This window comes from Mauremys mutica, chromosome 3, assembly GCF_020497125.1.
Source record: "Mauremys mutica isolate MM-2020 ecotype Southern chromosome 3, ASM2049712v1, whole genome shotgun sequence".
NCBI classification, from domain to species: Eukaryota; Metazoa; Chordata; order Testudines; family Geoemydidae; genus Mauremys; species Mauremys mutica.
Genome location: NC_059074.1, coordinates 89,011,493 through 89,024,574, shown reverse-complemented (window position 1 = coordinate 89,024,574; position 13,082 = coordinate 89,011,493).

Below are 13,082 nucleotides of genomic sequence, written 5' to 3'. Positions count from 1 at the left end.
AAAGGTTTTATGAATCACTCAAAATACTTTTTGGTTTTACAAATTTAGTTCAAGTTCTCAAATATTTAATTCCTGTAATTTAGCCCTGTGGCACGTTTTTTAATGCAAGGTTTTCTCACAAAAGCAAGGTTTGCTAGTTAAATAGGTGCTAGGGATAAAAGTAATTCCAAGGAAGCTAATCTGGCACAAGTGGATTCATTCAATATGCTATGGGTAAATATCACCATTTAGTTTTCCACTCAAATTTATCTCTTTCTTCTTTTCCCCCACACCCCTATACTCTCTATGTCCACTTTGCCCTATTTTTCACTGAATGTTTTTCTCTTTGGCCCTCTCACTGTTCCTTTTTCACATCTCTCTTAAGGGAAATACAGACCAAATATCATTTGGGTCAAACTTTTAAAGGCACAAATGTCAGAGTAGGCTTGAAATAAGATCAAGTGAGTTTGCCCACGTCTGTTATAGAGTTTTAAGAATACATTTATGAATCAGTCACAGTGGAAATATTGCGGGGTGGGGGAGGGGACAGATCGGCATTTAGGGGAGGAGCAGGAGCATATGTGCCAGTTGCTGGGAGTGGGGAACAGGACAGGGACACCGGCACTTGGGCGGGGGCATTGGTGCCCAGGGCACTAACTGCTGAGGGGCATGGGAAAGCACAGGGCATCGGGCACCAGCCACACAGGAACTGCAGTAGGAACTAGTGGGATTCCCTCTCCCAGCCTCAGTAGCTCCCTTTGCTCCCCCTCCTATCCCTCAGCCCTTCCATTCACAGGGAGCTTCCACCCTCCATGACTCTCCCTGTGATAAAAAGTTACTGTCCCTCAGGTAAACACAATACTATTGCATGCTAAGGAATAATCTGATGGAGGAGATCAGCACTTCATAGTTAATGGGATATTAATGAAAGATAGACCCTTAAAATGTACATGGTTTGCATAGTGCATGATTTTTCAGTTGTGTTGCATCTGGATTTGTCCAGTGATTTTAGTTGCCTGTATCTCACAGATGTCTGATTTCACTCTTAAGAATGCCAAGAAAGAATTGAATTGCTCCCTAAACTGATGTCTGATTCTCACAGGTCCATTCATAGTAGAAAGTCAATATTATGACACTGACAATCACTCTTATGGAACAAGGAAAGGATAAAGAAATCCCATTTGAATTTTCAAATTCTGTAGGAATGTTATGCCAAAGTTACAATGCAAATGCCCATTGTGGCAGGCCACAGTTAACTAGGCTCTCCTTATTGTGGTAAACCTTAAGGCTACATTAAAAGGCATTATTAATTCAAAGGAAATGCTTACAGTAACAGTGCAGAACTGCAATTTAAAAAGTCCTCGGGTGTTTATTGCTTATGTTTGGAACAGATTACATGGTACTATTCAGTGTCTTTATTTGTTTTGCACATGATTTTGTTACTCTCATATCCTCTCAGGCATTGCCTTCTGCAGCCATACACATGCGCAAGTGATGGCAGACAGTAAAGCTCAGCAGGCCTTTTCTGGCAGTGTGTAGCACTGGTTGTTGAGCTGTGTGCCAGCACTATGTTGCCAAAGTGCTCCAACTGTTCACTCTCAATTTTTATCTTGGCTCAAGGAACGGCCACCGCCTGCCACGTCTGCTACTTACAGAAGCAGAAACTAGATTCTCCCCATTATCACAATTCACAAGCCAGCTCCTTCTACTACTAACTGCGTAATGGGCATGAGCAATCAAATACATTCAGTATGCTTGCTTACCATGTTATCCCAGCATTGCCTTTGACTTGCCAATATTGCACTATTATTCCCATACAAAGGAATTTAACACACCATTTTCCTTGGGACGGATGATGGATTGACTAGATTTTACATGTTAGCCACATGTTTGGATGGTTGCACCATTTTCTGAATTAAAAATGCCAAGTTATAGCGATAAAACAAAAACATCCCTCCCTGAGGTTGGCCTGATGCTTGGATGTAGTGAGCTGGCTTAGACATGTGGGAAAACCAGGATGGGGTTCAGCCTTTTCCTTCCCAATGGATGCTGGGCATAGTGAAGATATAATGTACTGAGTTTTTGGCATGAGTGAGCCGTCCAAATCACTGAATGAATCGTCACTCCCAGCTGCTGGTTGATTGATGGAACTGAATTGGTGATAACTCTGGAGGGAGAGGTTTGCCCTATCTTCCATCTGGAGCTGCTGTGTTGTGACTCATAAAGATGGCTACTGAACAGGCTGAGTTGGCAGAACTTCCTCAGCAATCAAGACTGGCAACTGGGGAACAGACAAGTTATCAAGGAGTGTCTGAAATGAGTGGATTTGATGTATCTAATGCTGGTAGCTTTAATAAAAACAATAAATACTTGGAAATAAACCTGGGACTGTAAAGGGAAAAGAGATTGTCTTTAAGACCATGCAACAACTGCACATTGTGTTTTCTGTTATCTACAAACATTGCTTCCTTAGGGCCAAATTCCACCCCCAGATATCCACCAGACATTTCTGTAATGTACTTTAATTAAGCATACGAGGGGATGACAGCTGCCTCTGTGTTTAAATTACAACCAGACATTGTTCCGTCGTACTGTAGAATATTCACATCTTCAAATCTAAAAGTTCTCTTTGTGATTTACTAACTGCTCCCAGTTTGAACCCAAATGGATGCCTTTTGCGAAAAGTTTAAGATAGATGGACATCTGTTATCAGCTGAAACAACAAGATATTTAATCAATTTTGTGAATATAAGTTACAACTGATCTTAGAAGCGATACTGTGGTCTATTGAGCCTCTTCATAGTTGTAGCTAATAAGAAGCTGTCTGGCTACATGGCTTTTTATACATCTTTTAGATAAATCAGAGATCCAAAATCAAATTCTAGCACTCAGAGGCGTTATATGGATTTGCGATACTCCCTCAAGGCTTGGGGTCCATAAACCAATGAATGGATTACAATGAAATATAAAGTAATGTTTCTTCACCTGTGGCAGATATAATATTAATAACATTTCTCATTTGTTGTATCTCCTGCTGAACACCAGGTCTGAAAGATAATTCAAAAACATAGAAATGTGGTAGCAGTGAAAAGCCACGTCACACATTAAGAGTCACAATTAGGTTGTGATATTTGTGGCAAATATTAGGTACACTGAATTTAGGATCAGAATATTTTGGATAAGCAGCTTGGTTGTATAGTTTCTTGACGTTCATGGGCCTAGGATTTGGTTCATTTTAAGTATCATTTGATGGTGGTTTATGTTATATCCAATAAAGCTATAATTAGGAGGCCCTGTTGGAATAGGTCAGTCAGAAGATGGCATATACCAGAGCTATAAAAATGCTGAAGTATAGTGCCCATATCTTTGCAGAGAATTCCCACTGAATCCAATAGAATTTCATGCAAAGACTGAAGGGAGAATATAACCCAATTGTATGGTATGTGGGCATAAGAATAGTAAATACAGACACTAAGCTTTTAGAGATGTGCAGATCTGATAACACCTTCCATACCAGATTCCCCCATGACATCCATGATAAAGTACAGAGTTTAGTATAAATTCAAATGCTATAATCACAATCAGTATATCTATGGTAAATACCTGGATCTTCAAAAAGTAAAGGAATTTAACCTTATTTCTCATTGTTTTGGCCAACTTAATTTTTTATCAACCTGCAAACACAAGGAATAAAAGCACAATCAAAGTTTTTTATAAGTGCTACATTTTCTATTTATTTGTAGAAACCTCCCTATATTTATAATGAGAACTGTTGCTAATTCATATAGCTCAGGGGTAGGCAACCTATGGCAGGCGTGCCAGAGGTGGCACGCAAGCTTATTTTCAGTAGCACTCACACAGCCTGGGTCCTGGCCACTGGTCTGGGGGCTCTGCATTTTAATTTAAGTTTAAATGAAGCTTTTTAAACATTTGAAAAACCTTATTTACGTTACATACAATAATAGTTTAGTTATATCTTATAGAGAGAAACCTAAAAACCATTAAAATGTATTACTGGCACACGAAACCTTAAATTAGAGTGAATAAATGAAGACTTGGCACACCACTTCTGAAAGGTTGCCGACCCCTGATATAGCTCCTAATGTTTATTATCCATTTATCCTTTTTATTTCACAATTTATTTAGTGTGTGGAAAGTTATTTCACTGTCTACAGACATTTAATTGTTTCTTCTTTTTAATCTCTTTCTTTTCTTATGCTCACTTAACTATTTAATTTTCCTTCCTATGATTTTCTTCTTTTCCCCCACAATCTGAATAATTGGGTGTAACTACTCAGTCCTGACCACCACATCTCATCTTTTGCATCTCGTCTTCAGAACCTTTCAAATATTTTTGTGAAAAAAAACCACATTTTTTTACTACATTATAATGAATTTTTGTTTCACTGAACAGTATTTAAAAAAAATATGGAAGGGCATACATTGGACTTAGACTAGTGTTTAATTAAAGCTGTTCTATTTCTTGCATCATGATCTCTGATATTCACATAAAGTCCCACCTTAAAGCTCTTCCACATTCAAAAACAGCTACATAACATAGGGAGCAGAAACATGCTAAGGGAAGTGATTGCTGCTTATTGCTTGTCTCTTTAACATTGGCAGAATTTCTCAACTTGCTGTGCAGTATTCTGTCCTTCATAATGCCCTTGGAAAACAAATGACATTTCCTCATCTACTGTAGATATTAGTTTGCAGAGCAGATTATAGAATTATCCTGCTGAGTTTAGTTTGGCTTCTCAAACTAAGAGTGTTCTCCCAGGTGAATACTCATATTTTTGGTGACTTCCTGCTTCCTGTTTCAGGATTAACTGCTGGCAGATCTATAATGCTGATAATATTAGGAATTAAAAGAGTCATTCATTCATTGATAGTCTAGGAAGTACGGTATTGTCCAGAGTGGAATGTGCAAGTCTGATCAGTGCTGACCATAGGTGCTGGAACTAGGGGTGCCGGGGATGCTACCTCCTCCCACCCCCCGTCTTGAAGTGGTTTCCTTTATATACAGGTTTTACAGTTTGGTTCAATGGTTTTCAACACCCCTACTATATAAATTGTTCCAGTACACCTGGTGCTGACCCATGGCAAATATATTAGTGTGGAAAGATGGGAACATATTAAACATTATTTTTCCTTATGGTCCATTTGTTCTTGATTAGCTAATATAGAAAAATGTGTAGCTATTGTAGAGACCATCTATACAGACTGTGTTCTTGTCTTCATTGAGATGGAAGTATATCTGAGATTCAGTAATCATAACTGGTCAGTAGTAGCCAACAGTGGTCGATCTAAGTTACGCAACTTCAGCAACGTGAATAATGTAGCTGAAGTCGATGTACTTAGATTGACTTACCGTGGTATCTTCACCGTGGTGAGTCGACTGCTACCACTCCCCCATCGACTCCGCCTGTGCCTCCCACCGAGCTGGAGTACAGGAGTCGACGGGAGAGCTCTTGGGGGTCGATTTATCGTGTCTAGACTAGATGCGATAAGATGCAATAAATTGACCCCCGCTGGATCGATCACTACCCACTAACCTGGCGGGTAGTGAAGACATACCCTTAATCCTGCATCCTCTGCACTCCACTATGCTGCCGCTCTGAGTGGCTAGCCTGGAGATCTAGATACATATTTTTTGGCTTACGTGTGCTTCTACACACACACACACACACACACACACACGTTATGTCTATACTAATAGTTAGGGGTGTGATTCCCCTGCTCATCTACATATCTTCACACTAGTTTGGTGATATCTATTGCGAGTGTAACTAGTAGGTTAGCTGAGGTAGTACTGGTAGCAGCAGCAGAGGCATGGCTGATCAGTGATGAGTAGATAGCCACCAATTCCAGACAGGTTTGTACTTGGCACAGCTGAGCTGTGCCTCTCCTGCCGTTACCAGTGCTACTGCAGCTACACTGCTATTTATACTGGTGTTAGCTCTCACTAAGTTAGCACAAGTATGTGTATATGAGCAGGGACTCACACCCCTAGCTCATAATGTGGCTGTAGCCTTAGTTTCATGGCATTTTGCAGGATGCAACTATTTACCCAGGCTTTTGGGCAGGGAGGGCCAGTATTTGTGCATAAGTATTGTTTGTACTGGATTTCATCTCTGGTTGGTCATTTTCTAGGAGTAGAAAAAAGAAAAGTTTCTGTTTTTTAACTTATGTGTAATTGTATTTGTAATATAACACCTTTTTATAGACAGTGTGCAACCTCTCATTGTATTCTAGTCACTAGGAGGTGAAATAATTTGACCAGTGTTTTGCACGTAATATCCACAAAACCCATAAGTCACAGGAAGAGGGAGTCATAAAATGCCAGTGCATATATTTTTACATGTTCGCCATTTTATTTTGTTGTAAGCAAACCATGACATTTGTGTTATTATTATTTATTATTATTAATAATAACAATAATAATTAATAATAAAATGTAGTGGTCTTTTAGATATGGATGTTAACATGCTTGAACATTTCTAAAACAACTAACCTAAGATACAGTATTTAAGCATCTAACTGAAGAAGATCCATCAGATGAGTATACTGTGAAAACAGAGCAGTCATTACAATTCTCTCAATGACATTTTTTTTCACTTGTTCACATAATGTGTGCTCATAGCTTATTGCTGATGCTCATTGGTTGCAGTGTGGGTGTCTCCCACTTACAATGCATTGTATTTTTGTTCTCTTATAGGGGATGGTTTTGAATTTGTTTCCTATCATTAGCAAAGCCTTTTGCAATGATAAAAAACTAATGTACTTAAAAAAATACTTAGCCACTCTTCAAAATGTGGTAAAATGTAATTATGGAAACAAAGAAACAATTGGCCAGATTCACTATAGACTTCAGTGAAGTGGGGTGGAATTACACCAGTAGAGAAATTGTTCCTTATGATATTTCAGTGACTAAAGAAGTTTCTGATCCCTTATGTGGCAGAATTGTCCCATATTTTATACTGCAACCCAAGGTACTAGAATTCCCTCCCATTAACACAGGCAAGCAATAAGTTATAGTGAGAGATGTTCACACACAGTGAGCATTATCTGGTTGAAGCACAGGCATTGCTCTAATTGTGATGCACCCAGAAAATGCAGTTATTTAGTAGCTATCAATCTGACGTTTAGCCACAGGGTAGGATGACAGTGGTGGTGGCAGTGTTCATATAAAGGGCTGTATCATTAAACATACAGAAAGGTTTACAGTGGGCAAAGAATAGAAACTGGAGCACTGGCGATAGCAATGCATGTAACAGGAGCTAAGGGATTCCAGTGCAGGTAATTGGCGCCTCATTGCCTAACATATATAAAATGTATATAGGAGAATATCATATTATTCCTATTTATATAGTCCCTTCTACTTATGTTAGGCAATGACATGCCTATTACTGGCATTCAGATTACTTAGTGCTCCAATTACTATACACTCCGAAGTGTATGCTTTGATTTCCATGCGTGGGTCACAGCATACCTGTAGGGATAGTGCCTGGCTCAAGGCCAGCTAAAAAGCTCTCCCGCTCCCCTCTCTCTCTGTGCTGCATTGGAGTTTCTTGGTGTGTATATAATTAGATGGTTTTGATACAAAAGGGTACAAATAATGCCATGTTGACATTAGGATTTATAGATTGCTTTCTCATCTAGCCTTGTATTTGTTAGGAATGTGGCGTGCTGAAAGGACTCCCCCTAAGCAATACTCACCCCGAGTGAATACTGCATATAGAAGATATAGTTCTGAAGATTGTAACACACTGCGTGAATGATCTTATTGGTCCAGCCATTTTAAATGGCAGCTTATTTGTGACTGTAAGATTGGCGACTGGACGCTTGGCCTGACAGACAATGTTTTGAAAATCAATAGGGCTAATTAACTTGACTTTGGTCTATCTCTCCATAAAACCAAATCTGCCTTCTCCCTGGTACAAGAGAAAGTGTGTGTGTTGCTTGTAATATGTAAGAGTAGTAATAATAATCAATGCTAATACTTTGCACTTAAATAGTTTCTTTCATCTGGGGATCTCAAAGCACTCTACCAAGGCGAATAAATATAATTATCCCCATTTTCCAAATGAAGATACAAAGGAACAGATAAACTAAGTGACTTGGTGGTCCAAGGCCACATAGCTTCAGTCTACATTGCAATTCAAAACCTGCGGTGGCCTATGCCAGCTGACTTGGGCTTGCAGGGCTCGGGCTGCGGGGCTGTTTAATTGCAGTGTAGACTTCCGTGTTCAGGCTGGATCCTGGGCTCTAGGGCACTGCTAGATGGAGCCTGAGAGTGCAAGTCAGCTGGTGCAGGACAGCCACGGGTATCTAATGGCACTGCAGACATACACACAGTATGTCTCTGGTAGAGCTGTGAACAGACATCAGATAACCTGACTCCCAGTGCCTTGTTTTAGTTACTAGACACACTGCTAGTAGCATGATAAGCATGTTGTGTCATCCAGCAGCTGCACTGCAAATATACCTTGCACAGCAACTGCGGATATATCTTGTAGGTAACACTTCCCAAGTACCATAGTTTCATAGTTTCATCATGTGTTCTCTCTCTCATCTGAGTAGGTGTTACTGAAAGAATTTTAAAGCATCCAATACCAGTGATTCTGTTTCTGTGACATAAAAGCCAACAGCAAATATGAATTAACTGATAATTAATGAGTACACAATATTATTAACACTAATATAATGTGTGCTCGGTTATTATTATTATAAACATGCATTAGGTGGTATTGTGGTATCAGGTATGCTTGCATAGTGACTTACTCATAGACATAGACTTTAAGGGCAGAAGGGACCATAGTGATGATCTAGTCTGGCCTCCTGCACACTGCAGGCCACAGAACCTCACTCACACACTCCTGTCATAGACCACTAACCTCTAGGTAAGTTACTGGACTCATAAGACTTCCATCATAAGATCTCAAATTTCTTTAATAATATTAATGAATGAAGCCTCAAAACACAGCTCATGGTAGGAATTATCCTTATATTACAGAAAGAGATTCTGAGAGGTTATGTGATTTGCCCAATGTCACACCATTTGTTTGTGGAAAAGCAGGAATAGAACAAAGATTTCCTTACTCCAAGTGTCATGTTTTAACTACTAGAACACACTGAATCTTTTAATAGTAACCATCATAATTCTGCAATACCATTCACATATTTCACAATTTCAGGATTAATTTTGAAAGGATAAAACTGAGAACAGCTGCTTGCTGCTTGCTCAGTTTGGTGTTTTCAATCATAAAGTGCACGTGTGCATTCCATATACTGTTGAAGCAGTGCAGTTATGAGCAACAAAAGAACTTCATGGACTCTTGTAGCTCAAATTGTATTTGTTAAACAGCAGGCATATTTTGAATTTTAAACTTAGAAACCTAGGCAGTGAATTCCTGAAATTATTTCCCCTATGCAGTGCTGTATGATGGACACTTGATGGAGCCAACCAGTTCACAAATGCTTGTTTCCTTCTGTATGGAAACTGCCAGAGTTTGCATTGAAAGCAAGACAAAAACAAGCTGGCACCTCAAAAATGTGATTGGTCTTGTGTCGTAAGAGGTGAGCCAGAATTTTATCATAAGGTGGCTTATCACCAAGAGCCTGCACTCTAGGAGTCAGTCCCCAAGTGCAGACAGCAAACACAGGCAACTCACATATGGAGAGTGCCAGGCAAAGTTCTCATGCTTTAGGAGCCCCTCCCTAGGCACAAATGAGTGGGTATGGGTGGCTGATTCCTCACGTGACTGGGCCAGAAGATTACGTGTTTCAGGAGCCCAGATACAGAACATGCTCCTGCATGCAACTGACCTGTCTCCCAGTTACCAGTTCTTCCTGTCTTAATTTAACTACTGACAATGAAAGTTAGGTGATGAAACTGGTTGCTATGCTAGCCTCGCCCCTCTGGAGACCTAGGTTCAAATGCATTAGAACACAGCAGGGGAAGTAACTGAGCTTGTGTGCTCATTTCTGTCTCCTTCTCAAATCCACCACACATTCTGCTACTGTGCACCCCCTGTTCACAGGATTAAAATGGTAGGAGGGTAGAGTGATGCTAAGTATACATGTAGTATACTGGCTGAGCTATACTGCTGAGTTTATTCTGTGCCTGGCTCAGTTCTGCATGATCAATCTCTCACCTTCTGAAGCACTTAGATTTAGCTAATGTATTAGCTGCTTTAAATTAGCACATTTAAAAGTATATAACTAGAAATAAAGGTGCTATCACTAGAATTAATTGGATTGACAGAAGAATATTTAAAATATAAGCAGTCTATTAGTGTAAATAATAAGATGGGTGAATTAGAGTGCCTCGTATTAAATGAGGATCTTGATATAATAAGCATCACAGAAACTTGGTGAAATGCGGATAATCAATGGGACACAGTAATACCAGGTCGTGCTGGTGGGGGAGTGGCACTATATGTGAAAGAAAGCATAGAATCAAATGAAGTAAAAATCTTAAATGAACCCAAATGTACCATAGAATCTCTATGGATAGTAATTCAATGTTCTAATAATCAGAATATAGCAGTAGGGATATATTACCAACCACCTGACAAGGATGGTGATAGTGTCTGAAATGCTCAGGAGATTAGAGAGGCTATTAAAATAAATAACTCAATAATAATGGGAGATTTCAACTATCCCCCTATTTACTGGGTACATGTCACCTCAGGACGGGATGCAGAGATAAAGTTTCTTGACACCTTAAATGACTGCTCCTTGGAGCAGCTAGTCCTGGAACCCACAAGAGGATAGGCAATTTTTGATTTAGTCCTAAGCGGAGCCCAGGATCTGGTCCAAGATGTGAATATAGCTGGACCTCTTGGTAATAGTGACCATAATATAATTAAATTTAACATCCCTGTGGCAGGGAAAACACCACAGCAGCCCAACACTGTAACATTTAATTTCAGAAAGGGGGACTTCACAAAAATGAGGAAGTTAGTTAAACAGAAATTAAAAGCGCCAAAAGTGAAATCCCTGCAAGCTGCATGGAAACTTTTTAAAGACACCATAATAGCGGCTCAATTTAAATGTATACCCCAAATTAAAAATAAACATAGTAAGAGAACCAAAACAGTGCCACTGTGGCTAACCAACAAAGTCAAAGAAGCAGTGAGAGCCAAAAAGGCATCCTTTAAAAAGTGGAGAGAGTAAATAGGGGTGTGCCCCAGAGGTCTGTACTGGGCCCAGTCCTATTCAACATATCCATAAATGATCTGGAAAAAGGAGTAAGCAGTGAGGTGGCAAAAACTGCAGATGATACAGCTACTAAAGATAGTTAAGTTCCAGCAGACTCCGAAGAGCTACAAAAGGATCTCCCAAGACTGGGTGACTGGGCAACAAAATGGCAGATGAAATTCAACGTTGATAAATGCAAAGTAATGAACATTGGAAAACATAATCCCAACTATACATATAAAATGATGGGGTCTAAATTAGCTGTTACCATACAAGAAAGAGATCTTGGAGTCATTGTGGATAGTTCTCTGAAAACATTCACTCAATGTGCAGCAGCAGTCAAAAACGGAATGTTGGGAATCATTAAGAAAGGGATAGATAATAAGACATAAAATATAATATTGCCTCCATGTGAATTCATGGTATGCCCACATCTTGAATACTGCATGCAGATGTGGTCGCCCCATCTCAAAAAAGCTATATTGGAATTGGAAAAGGTTCAGAAAAGGGCAAGAAAAATAATAATAGGGGTATGGAATGGCTGCCACATGAGGAGCGATTAATAAGACTGGGACTTTTCAGCCTGGAAAAGAGACAACTAAGAGGTATGTGTGACTGAGGTCTATAAAATCACGACTGGTATGGAGAAAGTAAATAAGGAAGTGTTATTTACTTCTTCTCATAACACAAGAACTAGGGGCCACCAAATGAAATTAATAGGCAGCGGATTTAAAACAAACAAAAGGAAGTATTTTTCACAAATGCACAGTCAACTTGTGGAACTCCTTGCCAGAGGATGTTGTTAAGGCCAAGACTGTAGTGGGGTTAAAAAAAACCTTGATAAGTTCATGGAGGATATTAGCCAGGATGGACAGGGATGGCGTCCCTAGCCTCTGTTTGCCAGAAGCTGGGAATGGGCAATGGGATGGATCACTTGATGATGATTATCTGTTCTGTTCATTTCCTCTGGGGCACCTGACATTGGCCACTGTCAGAAGACAGGATACTGGGCTAGATGGACCTTTGGTCTGACCCAGTATGGCCATTCTTCTGTTCTTATGTACTCTAATGCATTCTATTATTATTTACACTTCTAGAATTGGTATATAAGCACTTTAAAAACTTGTCACTTTTTAGCTGTCTGCCATTACATGATGTAATTGAATGGGACTTTTTTTTCATTTGATTGTTTCTCATCAGATCCTACCTCTATTTTGTCAAGTATCAGGGGGCAGCCGTGTTAGTCTGTATCCACAAAACAACAAGCAGTCCGGTACTCCCTTCTCTTCATGTGCCATTATATAATGCCTGCATCTGTAACTTTCACTCCATGCATCTGAAGAAGTGAGGGTTTTTACTCACAAAAGCTTATGCCCAAATAAATCTGTTAGTCTTTAAGGTGCCAACAGACTCCTTGTTACCTCTATTTTATTATCTTCTATCCTCCCCTCCTTACTAGGACATAGAGAATCTCCATTCATAGATCCTCCTCTAAGGGATGTGTCGATCCAAACCACTTGCTCCTCCGCACCTGCCAGCTTTCCCCCAGCCCTCAGTTTAAAAACTTCTCTATGGCCTTTTTAATTTTAAGTGCCAGTGATCTGGTTCCATTTTGGTTTAGGTGGAGCCCATCCTTCCTGTATAGGCGCCCCCTTTCCCAAAAGTTTCCCCAGTTTCTAATAAATCTCACCCCCTCCTCCATACACCATTGTTTCATCTACGCATTGAGGCCCTGTAGTTCTGCCTGTCTAACTGGCCCTGCATGTGGAACTGGAAGCATTTCAGAGAATGTTACCATAGAGGTCCTGGACTTCAATCTCTTACCTAGCAGCCTAAATTTATCTTCCAGGACTTCTCTCTTATCCTTCCCTATGTCATTGGTACCTATATGTATCATG